Genomic DNA, 12,661 nt, shown 5'->3' on the forward strand with positions numbered 1-12,661 from the left:
TACAGAATGGGAGAAAATATTTGCAAACCATGCATCCAACAAGGCATTAATATCTAGAATACATAAGGAACTCAAACATCTTAGTAAAAAAATAAGTAATCTGATGAAAAAATGGGCAAAGGAGCTGAATAGGCATTTCTCAAAAGAAGATACAAATTGGCCAACAGATACATGAAAAAATGCCCAACATCACGAATCATCAGGGAAATGCAAATCAAAACCACATTGAGGTATCACCTCAGCCCAGTTAGACCAGCTATTATCAAAAAGACAGAGAACAACAAATGCTGGTGAGGATGTGGAGAAATAACTTCAAAATATAAAAGAAAAATGGTAAAACTACAGAGATTTTTATAAATTTACTTTTATAGTAGTGAATTTAACATTTGATTACTGATAAATTAAGCAATTAATTCAGCTAACATACAGAAGAAAACTGAAGAGCACAATTAACAAGTTTGATCATAAAGGATGTATATAGAAATCTGCGTCAAAATTGAGAACAATTTTCTTCTCAAGATTTCATAGGATAGCTTATAAATTAATCATGTTGTAGGGCATAAAGCAAGCCCCCACATATTTCCCAGAATAATTGTCCTAAAGTCCACGTTCTTTGACAAAAATACAATTAAATAAATGTGAATAAAAATATAACTGGAAAAAATCTTAAATATCTGGAAACTTAAGACACACCCTTGTAAGTAACTCTCACGTCAAAGAAAAAACAGTAACAGGGAGTCAAAATAGGTAAAACTAAATAGTAGTGAGAACTGTATACAACAAAATTTAGGAGTTGCAGGTAAAGCAGTGTCTATATGACACTTGATAGCAATGTTCTCAACTTGATAAAATGTGTCTTCTAGCAGCCTATAGCAAACAGCATAGTTAATGGTGAAACATTACTGTGGTTATCACTAACCACGGGAGAAAGTATGCAGTATCACCAGTACAAGTCAATATTGCACAGAGAACCTAGCCAATGAAATAAAAAAATTAAAATATTGAAGGGAAGTTGAAAATTTTAATTCAGCCATCAAAAGTCCTGAATAGCAAAGTAATTTTGCGTAAAGACCTGAAGGAAGAGGAAAAGAACGTCAACCAGAGAGAACAGTTAGTGCAAAGGTCCTGACGGAAGAGAGGCCTTGTGTTCTAGGAATCGCAAGAGTGACAGTGTGTCTGGATTGGAGAGATAAAATAGGACAGTAGTAAATGATAGGCACATTTTCTTTAAAGAGTACTTAAAAATTAAATTGGTTTCTAACTTTGGAAAATTTGGAGATCTCCCATACAAAACAGAATTTAACTTTGCTTGGCAGAGTTTGACATCTAGCAGCACGGAGCCTGCATGTCTATACAGCTGCAATGGCGGAACCTGTTGACAGTCGCCACCTTTATCTGGAGCCCACCCAGTCCCCACCTTTATCTGGAGCCCACCCAGTCCCCACCTCTCTCTAATGACTTCACAGATCTGAAGAAGACTGTCAAGTGGGGTTTATAGTAACAGTTGCTCTGAAGGTTTTCTGGTAGAAAAGATGAAAGTGAAACATTTCTTTTTCATGTCTCTTCCAAAAAATGAAAACAGTAAAGATAATTTGATTGGGCTGCATTTTTTTTAAAAAAGAAATGGGAACCAGCATATTTCTTCTCAGAGGTAAAAATAATATTCCTGCATGTAAAATATGCAAACAGAGAGTGTATGGAAAAATACAATTAGGGGACCCTTTCTGACAACCAATAGTAAGAATTAAAGAAAAAGTGTGACAAAATATTTAATAAACTAAAAAAGTACTGAGATTCCAAAATAATTTTTTTCTGATTCAATAAAATAAAATACTACTGTGAAATGCAACTATTTCAAATTTTAAAATTTCCCAAATATTAAAAATTTCGAAGTTGGTGGCTTTATTTAAAAACAAAAATTTGATGTGATGCGTTAGAAATTGTGGTGCTAAAACAGAATTAAATATTTGCACTTGTCAGCTAATCAGAAAGAGTTTCTTAGCTGAGGACCCAGCCAAGAAACTACATGACAAGTTTTATGGAAAAGTCACATCACTTGGGCAAGTTTTTATTCCACTTAATAAGGACATAAATATAAAAATATAACTCACTGGACTAATTTGTCATATTGATGAGAATTTGGTCCAACATCAGGAATACAAATCCATAAAAGTACTAGAAGAAAATATGGGTGAATTGATTCTTGGAGTAGGAGAGGTGTTTTAAAGCAAATTAAAAATGCCACAGCCATAAAATAATTTGAGTATATAAAAATTTAAACATATTTGTATGGATAAAAATTGGAACATTTTAAAGGGTGTGTGTAATAAGTTGAGTTCTCTGGGATGCTGTTATGGGTTGAACGTCTCCCAAAAATATACAATGAAGTCCTAGCCACTGATACCTGTGAATGTGATCTTATTTTCAAATAGGTCATTGCACATTCTTCACAGAAATAGAAAAAACAACCCTAACATTCATACGGAACAACGAAAGACCCTGAATAGTTAAAGCAATCCTTATCAAAATATAAATAAATAAATAAAGCTGGAGGCATTACACTGTGTGACTTCAAATTATACTACAAATCTATAGTAAATAAAACAGCATGGTACTGGCATAAAAACACACACTTAGACCAATGGAACAGAATAAAGAACCCAGAAATCAATCCATGTACTTACAGCCAACTGATATTCAACAAAGGCAACAAGAACATACATTGGGGAAAGGACTGCCTCTTCAATAAATGGTGCTGGGAAAACTGTACATACGTGTGTAGAAGAATGAAACTAGACCTGTACCTCTCACCATATAACAAAATCAACTCAAAATGGCTTAAAGACTTAAATATACTTCCTGAAACTATAAAACTCCTAAAAGAAAATGTAGGGGAAATGCTTCAGGAAGTAAGACTGGGCAAAAACTTTATGAATATGACCCCAAAAGCACAGGCAATAAAGGAAAAATGAATAAATGGGATTATATCAAACTAAAAAGCTTCTGCACAGCAAAAGAAACAATTAACAGAGCAAAAACACAACCTGAAGAGTGGGAGAAAATATTTGCAAACTATACATCTGACAAAGGATTAATGTCCTGAATATATAAGGAACTCAAACAACTTAACAGTAAGAACACAAGTAACCCAATTAAAAAATGGGCAAAGGAGCTGAACAGGCATTTCTCAAAGGAAGATATATGAATGACCACAGACACATGAAAAAGTGCTCAACATTACTAAGCATCAGGGAAATGCAAATCAAAACCACATTGAGATCATCTCACCCCACCTAGACTGGCTACTATGAAAAAGACAGAATAACAAATGCTGATGAGGACACAGAGAAAGGGAAACCCTACCACGCCCTTGGTGGGACTGTAAATTAGTGCAGCCATTATGGAAAACAGTGTGGAGGTTCCTCAAACAACTAAAAATAGAACTGCCCCACGATCCAGCAATCCCACTGCTGGGTCTATACCCAAAGGAGTGGAAGTCATCATGTTGAAGGGATACCTGCACTCCCAAGCTTATCACAGGTCTACTTCCAACAGCTAAGAGTTGGAACCAACCTAAATGTCCATCATCAGATGAATGGATAAGAAAAATGTGGTATATATATATATATATATACACACACACACACACACACACACACACACACACACAGTGGAATACTATACTACGCTACTACAAAAAAGAATGAAATTCCACCATTCACAGCAACATGGAGGAACCTAGAGAAAATTGTGTTAAGTGAAATAAGCCAGGCACAGAGAGAGAAATACCACATGTCCTCACTCATAAGTGGGAGAGAGAGAGAGAGACAATACATTCGACCATCAAAAGGAGAGAGCAGAACTGAGGTTAGCAGAGGTAGGAAAGGGGGAGGGGAGAGGAGTAAGGGAGGACTTGGTAAAGGGCCATGAAAACCGACTCCACTGTATAATGCTGAACACACTAATTATCCTGATTTGGACACCACATACTGCACACAGGTATTATTGATATTCAACTCTATGCCCCACAGATATGTACAATCAACTATGTTCCAATAATAAATAAAAAATAGCATCATCGCAGACGTAGTTAAGTTAGTTAAGGTGAGGTTGTACTTAGGTGAGGAGTAGGGTGGGCCCTTAATCCAGTGTGGCTGGTGTCCTTATAAGAAGAGAAGAAGAGACACAGGGAGGAGAGAGAAGGCTGTGTGGAGACACACACACACACAGGGTGGAGATCACCTGAAGGTGGAGGCAGAGATTGGAACTACACCGCCACAGCCAACGAACATCTGGGGCCATCCGAAACTGCAAGAGGCAAAGGAGGATTTTCCCCTGCAGGTCTCAGAGGGAACGTCACCCTCCAGCACCTTGACTTTGGACTTGCAGCCTCCAGGACTGTGAGCCTATATAGCTCTGTTGTCTTAAGCCGCCCAGCTGGTGGTACTTTGTGACAGCAGCTCTGGGCCACTGGTACAGAAGCCGACTATAAGGTGGAGTTTGGTGTGCAGGATGTTTACTAAGGAGTGTGCTTGAGCGTCTGCTGTTGACTCCAGGATGACCGCTGACCCCTAGGAGAGACAACCCAACAACCCACAGCAAAAGCAAAGCCAGGTTCACTGTCACCACAGGGAGGGAGGCTGCTGCCTGATAGAGCCTCTCCAGCTTTTCAGGAGGGGAGTTCAAGGGCATATAGTTACAAGGTTGGGGGGCCCAGCTTAAAGGAGGGTCTTTCACTGTGGAGGCCTGAGTGGGACTGGACATGAACAATTATGTCATAACATAGCAATTTAGGATTGGTGGACAAAGAGAGAGAGGGTTTTACAGCAAGCCTTTATGAACGAGTAGTTGTTGGATAAGGCCAGCTGTTCATTCTTCTGAGAAGAGGACTGTCACCCTGATGAGGGTTCGTAGAGAAGTCCGTTGTTTTGGATACGTAGAATTTCAGGAAATACCTGAAACAAACAAGAGTTGTGTGTGACACCCTCTTCATAGGCAAGAACTTCTGGAATAGTTAAGTCATGCCAATGTAGACAGTAGAAGAGTAAAGTCCCGTTAACGTAGACAGTCTTGGCTTTGGTTCTAATCAGCTGTGGCTGTAGACGGTTTCAGTTCTCGCCCCACTGTGGTCACTCTTCCGTCGGAGCCAAACAGACCATGAATAACTGGGGAAACCATCAACCCAGAAAAGCATGGCCCAAATTCAGTAAGAGGAAAAGCAAGGTGCAGGATAATGTGCATGCTGGGACCTCCTTTGTAAAAATAAAATTATTTATATGAGTCACATGTACACATAAAATGCATTATGATTAACTATATGAAATTGCCATTAAAAGTGCAGTTAAATGTGGCCAAATATTAAAAATTTTATGCAATTCAAACTAATACATACATGCCAATAGTAATAATTTCTGCAGGATTTCTGAATGGATACACAGAAATGATATCATGAATTTCCTTTGGGGACCTGGATTTGGGGTTAGTGGGGAGGATTGGAGAGTGTGGGATGTAGGAATAAAATCTAACAAATATTACAAGTTTGTTATGTTCTCAGTATAATTCTAAGTATTAAATGCATTAATAGTCACTGATTCTTCAAATAACCATATGAGATAGATGCAATTATCATCTTTATTTTAAAGAACAGGCCATCCCTCAGTGACCTTGCAGCAAGCCTGGCTTGGTGACCCCCTTCCCACAGACTTCTTCACAGTGATACCACATGTCTGTTCTGGGCCTCCCTCCCACACTGGCACCCCAATTCCATCTGCAGGTCCACATGCCCGGCCACCGGCTGCTCTCTTCTGCACCCGTCCTGCTTGTCCAGTGACTATGGACCAGCTCCAGCTGGGTGATGCAGGAAACTTCCCCTCCGTCCTGTGGGCTGCAAATACACCTCTGCCATAAGATGGAAGCCCAGCCATCAGAGGGCCCCTCCCAAGTCTGTCCTTCCTTGGGGGCTGTCCTCCATCCTAGGGTACCACAGAGAGTTTTCTTAAATCCTATAGTCACCCCTTTAGCACAGCTCCCCTGTTTAAATCGCTGCACGGATTCTGTCTCCTGATCAGACTTTGGCTGATAGAAGAGAATACAGGAGATTGATGTTTTAGTGCTTGGAACCAGAGGGTCGTTATAACCCTGACCGCAGAACCGAATTTCAAAAGGAAAAACTGGCAGGGTAGGAATATACAAAAAAAATCTATTTAGGCAGATTCTGAAGTGAAAACAGAAGACGCTGGCAATACGTATGAGAGATAACGGGCTATTGTTTGTGGAAGAAGACAAGCCGATAAACATGAATAAGAAAAAGTGATCAAACCCAGTGAATAATACGAACATTATAAAGTGACAAATCACAGAGTTAGAAGCATAAATAGCTAATACACTTGAAGAGATTATCAGCCTTCCAAAAATAAAGATATGTAATTAAGATGAAATATACTGTATCTACTGGGTTTGCGTGACCTATTGGTGAAGGGAGGGGCTTTCGTGTGCTGCTGATGGAAGAATAAATGATCAATTACTTGGAAAGCAATTGAGAGGGCACATCGAAATGAAGACTGCTGCTCACCCTGTGACTTGTCCCACGACTTCTAGGAGTTGACCTCATCCTGCAGAAATCCCAGCTCTGAGTACGCAGAGTAGAAGGCCATTTATTGCAACACTGCACTGTTTTTAAGAGTGCAATATTAATTCAAAATGTCCATTCACATAGTTAAATGAATGAATTACAATCCCCCCATGCCATAGAATGCTGGTGACATCGTAAAGACAAAAGAGCTGCCTTAGAAAGACAGCAGTGGTGCAGTACTCAGTTTTAAAAAATCGAATTGCAGAATGGATGAGTGTGATTGCATTTTTGTAAAAGGAAAAGCAAATGAAACGCACAAGCGCGTGCACTTGCCCGCTCTCCCTCCTGCCCCGTTGTGGGAGTGGAGACCCAACCACCCACAGAGGCGGGCTGGGCTGGGGAGTCAGCACTGCAGCTGCAAACACCTCCCATTGCTTGAGTTTTTCAATCACATTTTGCTTTTATGATTTTGAAAATCAAGATTTTTTTTGAATTCTGAAAAAAAATACAATTTATTGCCCCATAAATAGCAAGACACATATTTCAGCTTTATAGTAAGGAAAATATGGGAAGCGTGATATGATTAAGATTTTCAAATGTCGCACGCCCACCCTCACGCTGTCCCTCCTGCACACAGCAACGTGACGCAGGTGGTCTTCTCCCGCTCCGGAGCGTGACACACTCAAGGCTGGGCCCTGCTGGAGGGAGGAGCAGGAGTGGAACAGAGAGAGCAAAAGAGGGTGTTTTTCCCACTGGATCCTTTCAACTCACAGAATGGCCAGGGAGGGGGCTGCTGCTGAAGAAATGGCTTTGTACCCAGGAGTTCACACCTGCGTGCAGGGACAGTCCTCTGAGGGCCACTGGGTCTGCTCTAGATTCTGAGCTTGTCTCCTGTTTGCCCCTCCAGGGCCCCTGAGGGACTTCTGAGCTGTGGTCCCCAGCCCTGTAGGTGAGGGGTGATAGGACCTGGAGTCCCTGCGTGCTGCGGAGGCCCAGAGACTCACTTAATTGGTCACTGGAGGCCCCAAGTCCCAGCCCTGCCAGGTGCAGAGAATCTTCCCTAGCAGAGTGACCCCAAGTGCAGGCATCTCCGTGTGCCACCTGCTGATGGGGACAAGGCAGGAGGGAGAGGAGGGTGAACCCACCACTCCCCTCTTCCACCAGAGATCCAGGAGCTTCCTGCAGCCAGAACCCGGAGCACCCGGCGACTGTCACTGGGACAGGAACCCTGGGCACCGTGCAAGAGCAGATCCCAGCTGTGCGGTCTTGGGTGAGTCTCAGCCCTCGTGTGGAAAAGGTAAGGTCAAGACCCCACCTGCCAGGGCTGCCGGGAGTTGAAGGGGACCGTGGGGGGGGGGGTGCAGCATGGCTGAAGGTATACAGTAAGCACTCAGAGTTCGCTCTCAGCAGGCGAGGAAGTGACCACTCTCCCGCTCTGGCCAGGTGGCAGGGTCATTTAGGCTGAGGGGACAGGTTTTCATGATGAACAGAGGATCACAGAGGGCACCAGGCTTCCTTTGTCACCTTTCAGCGTTTCTCGGGCTCCAGGCCGACTCCCGAGCCCAGGCCTGTGGGGCAGGCACCGGTCGGGATGCAGAAATAAAGCAGACCGAGTCCAGCCGCTGGGCCTCGCGGGTCTGCAGGAGGGCAGCGTAAACATCTGCCACCCGATGTGCCCAGCGCAGTCAGGGGGGCCTGACCAGGTTCCCGATGGCACAAATGAGGAAATGGTCAGCTCAGGGTGGGGTGAGGGGCCCGGGGGAAACCTGGGATCTGGTCACCCCCACAGGTGGACGGGATGGACAGACATTTGGGCGAGCAAGAGACAGGATGGCCAGAGACCTCGTCCCAAGCTGCAGGTGGCGGCACGTGTGGAGCGAGTGGATGCGGCCACCTTGTCCCTTGCACGCTGTTCAGACACAGGAGGGGAAGCCGCCTGTTGCATCCGGAGCACAGGAGCTGAACTGCAGATTTCATGAGGTGGTGGGCGCAGGGAGGGGGCTGTGTGGGGAACAAATCAGGGAATAAAGAAGCCAGAGCCCATTAGCAAACTGCGACAACTGCCAGTGGAGGGTGAGAATGTCAGTGGGACACAGAGGTGGAGGAGGGGTGCCGAGGATGTAGTCGGGGAGGTGGTGCAGTGGCACGACGGTGTGGGTGGCTGGGCTGTCCTGCAGGAGGCGCGACGCTGTGGCTCAGCACTCTAGAGCACGATGACTTGAGGTGCAGTGCCACGACCACTCCCCATGTGGACACACGGATCTTGAGGGTCAGGAGACACGGGGAGGGCGTTTAGTCAGCAACTATCCTCACGGTGTGGCCTGGGCCGGCATCAGCAACGTCACCTGCAGACACGGTCCAGGTGCAAATTCTCAGCCGCCTCAGACCCTCTGAATTCAACCCCCTGAGTGTGGGGCCTGGTGACCTGTCTTAACGAGCTCCCCAGGTGACTCCAGTGAAAGATAAGGTTTGAGAACGCTTTAATAAAGAAGCAGAGTTTCAGGAGATAGTGCCTTTTGAGGGGTGCTCAGGGACCCAGAAAAGAGATGAAGGAAAGCAGCCAGAGGAGACCGCGCTTACCAAACCCAAGGCAAGTCCTTGCTGCAGAGGGAGGGGGTGGGTTGTAAAGCGCTGGTCACCCCAAGCGACTTGAGGCAGGGCCATGTCTACCTGCTCGTCTCTCTGACCCTCGACAAAGCAGGTGATCGATAAGTATCTGTGAAGTGAAGTGCAACGGGTATGTTCCTTTCAGTCTGGTCTGAGCTCCTTTGGGAAGGAGGAGGTGGCAGCTGTCCCCAGGTCAGCGAGGGGTGAGGCTCCTGCAGACCCCCTCTCCAGTGCCATAGGCTCTGGCGACAGTGACTACCTCAGCTACAGCATGTATGCAGAATGTGCATGGAACAAAACTGTACAGCCAAGGAATGATCACGAAGCAAACATCTGCCTAACCGTCACACAGGCCAGGAAACACATGGTCCCACAGGCTCAGTCCTCAGGTGCCCGCTGAGCCACGACCTCCACCAGCCCCTGCAAAGGCAGGCACTGTCCTGACACGGAAGGTAATCGTGTCAACACTTTCTTCGTAGTTTTCCGTCTAAGTACACGTCCCTGAGCTCTCCGGTTCCTTTTCCTCAGCTCTTGTGAACTTCATACAAGAGGACTCATATGGTTGCTGTGTGTTCTTTTCTGTCTGGCTTTTTTCACTCAGCGTTCCACTCATGAGATGCATCCATCCTGTTGCCTGTACTAGTGGTTTGTTCATTTTTGCTATTGTGTAGCATTCCATCAGGCAGGTATGTCATACTTTATCCTGCTGGGATGGATACTTGCATTGTTTCCCATGTGCAGCTAGTATGATGAATAGGGGACAGGCTTGTACAGGTGTCCTGGTGCACGCACATGCGTTTCTGCTGGGTAGATACCTTCAAGAGGGAACGTGAAATCACAGGTAAGGCTAGGTGTCCCATAGAAAACTTAAACTGTGGCACAGACTGACATTCACTTGCAGGTGCTTCCAGCCTCAGCAGTACTGATCGCAGCTCGTCTGTGCAATGTCAGCGTTGAATGGGTGGGCAGCAGGACCTCCTCATGGCTTTAGTTGCCTTTTCCTGATAATTAGCAGGCTGCTGCACGTTTTCAGATGATTGTTGGTCATTTGGATATCCTCTTCTGTGCAGCACTTCTATGAGGCCTTGTACTGGGTTGTGTTTTTCTTATTTGTCTGTAGGATCATTTACATATTCTGCATACGAGTCATGTGTCCATCGTACGTGTTGCGATGTTTTCCCACACTGCGGTTTGTCTTTTCACATCTGAAAACTGAAGAGTGTCTCCATTTTCATGTAGTTCCAATCACCAAGGGTGTCCTTTGTGTTTAGTACTTTTTGTTCCCTGGTTAGGAAATTTGAGAAGCTCTTCCCTACACTGAGGCCATGAAGATATTCCCCTGTATTGTCTTCCAGGACCTCCACTGTTTAGATCTCAAATTTAGATCAACACTCAACCTGTAATTGATTTTTGGGTAGAGCGTGAGGTGAGCCAACTCTCACTATTTAACACAGGGGTGTCCAGTTGTCCCAGATTTTCCCACTTTACCGTAGGCTTGTTTTGTGGTAAACTGGGCGTCTGTATTGGCACAGGGTTTAAGTCCGGGTTCCCTGTGCTGTCCCACTGGTGTATTCACCAGTGCTCATGCCACCACCACTATTTCATTACTGTAGCTTCTGAGTCAATATCTGGTAAAACAAATCCTCCCCTTCTTTTTTTCTTCAAGAATATCTTGGACATATTTAGTTTTGCACATTTCAATACAAATTTTAGAATCAGTTAAGTTCCAAAAATAAACACCGCTGGGATTGCATTGGCTCCATGAAGTTCGAGAACTGATATTTATGCAGCGTTGCGTTTATACGCCTGGCGTGTCCTGCCGTGCTATTTAAATCTACTTTGGTTTCTCTCAATAGTTTTAAGCAGAGAGGTTTTGCACATTTGTTGTTTGTATGTTATTTTAAATAACATCACTTTAAAATTTTCATTTTCTAATTGTTGTGGTACCTAAAAATAAAATCAATTTTATCGATCTGGTACTCAGCAAACATTCTAATTTACTTATTAATTTTAATAATTTATCTGTTGCTTATTATGGATTTTCTATGTATACAATCATAGCATCTGTTATTAATGACCTCTTTTAATTTTTTTCTTTCCAAGCCTTATTATTTCTTTTTTTACCTTTCCGCACTGGCTAGATTCCAGTACAATGTTGCGTGGGAGTGGTGAGAGCTGGCAACATTGTCTTGCTCTGACTTCAAGGGAGAGTTTTCAATATTCCACCATTAAAGCTGCATTCTGTCAACTTTTCACAGCTACTGTTAGGTCCTCTTCTGGACTGGATGTTGGCTTTTTTCAAGTGCTTTTTCTACATCTACTGAGATTAAATTATTTTTCTCTTTATTCTGTTACACTGGTGAAGTAAATTGATTTTAAAATGTAAACGATCTTGCATTCCTGAAATACACACAGCTAAATTGTGGATATACTATTGAATTAGGTTTTAATATATTGTGTAGAGAATTTGTATATATATGTTCGTGAGTGAGAAAAGCATGTATTTTTCTTTTCTTTAATGTCCCTGTCAAATTTTGGTGCAACAATTATCCATGCTATATAAAACAATGTGGAAAATTCTTGTTTTTGTATAATCTTGAAGGTTTTGTTTAAGATTAATATTATTCCTTTCTGAAGTATATGGTCAATTTACAAGTACAGCCACCTGATTCTGGAATCTTTTTTGTAGAGAGAACTTAAAGTACAAATTAAAATTCCTAAATAATTATAGGATTTTCAGGTCTTCCACATCTTTGGGGGTCAGTTTTGGTAAGTTATATTTTTCTAGTAGTTTTTCAACTTCATTGAAATTTCAAACTTATTAAAACAAAGTTACTCCTAATATTCTTCCGTGATCCACTCCATATTTCTAGAATCTCTGGTGATGTCCTCCTTTCATTTCTGACATGGGTTATTTGTGCCTTTTTTCCTTTATTTGTCATCAGTCTTTCCAATTCTGTGAGTCTTTTCAAATAATCAACTTTTGTTTTAATGTCTCTCTACTATATGTTTGCTGTATATTTCATAAGTTTTGTTCTTATCTTTAGGTTTTTTCCTTCTATTTTCTTGGGATTTGACTTACTAATCTTTTTACAATCTTTTCAGGTAAATACATCATTGATTTTCTGCTTTTCTTCTTTTCTAACATGTAAATTTAAGGCTATAGATTTCCCTTTACACGTAGACTTAGATAAATCACAAATAGCATTTTTATTATTATTCACCTTACACAGGTTTTAAATTTCAAAATTATTTTTAGAACCTTGGATTATTTAGAAGTATGATGTTATTTAAAAATACAGAGGACTTAAAAATGATTTATTTTAGGTTTAATTTAAGTTGCACAGAAAACATATTCTGTATATATTCAATCCTTAGAAATTTGTTGAAACCCTCTCTATGGCCCAGAATATAGTTCATGTTTGAATATGTTCTTTTTGAACTTAAAAATAATGTAGATCCTGCTGTTGGACATGGTGTTCC

This window comes from Cynocephalus volans, chromosome 1 (genome assembly GCF_027409185.1).
Source record: "Cynocephalus volans isolate mCynVol1 chromosome 1, mCynVol1.pri, whole genome shotgun sequence".
Taxonomy (NCBI): Eukaryota; Metazoa; Chordata; class Mammalia; order Dermoptera; family Cynocephalidae; genus Cynocephalus; species Cynocephalus volans.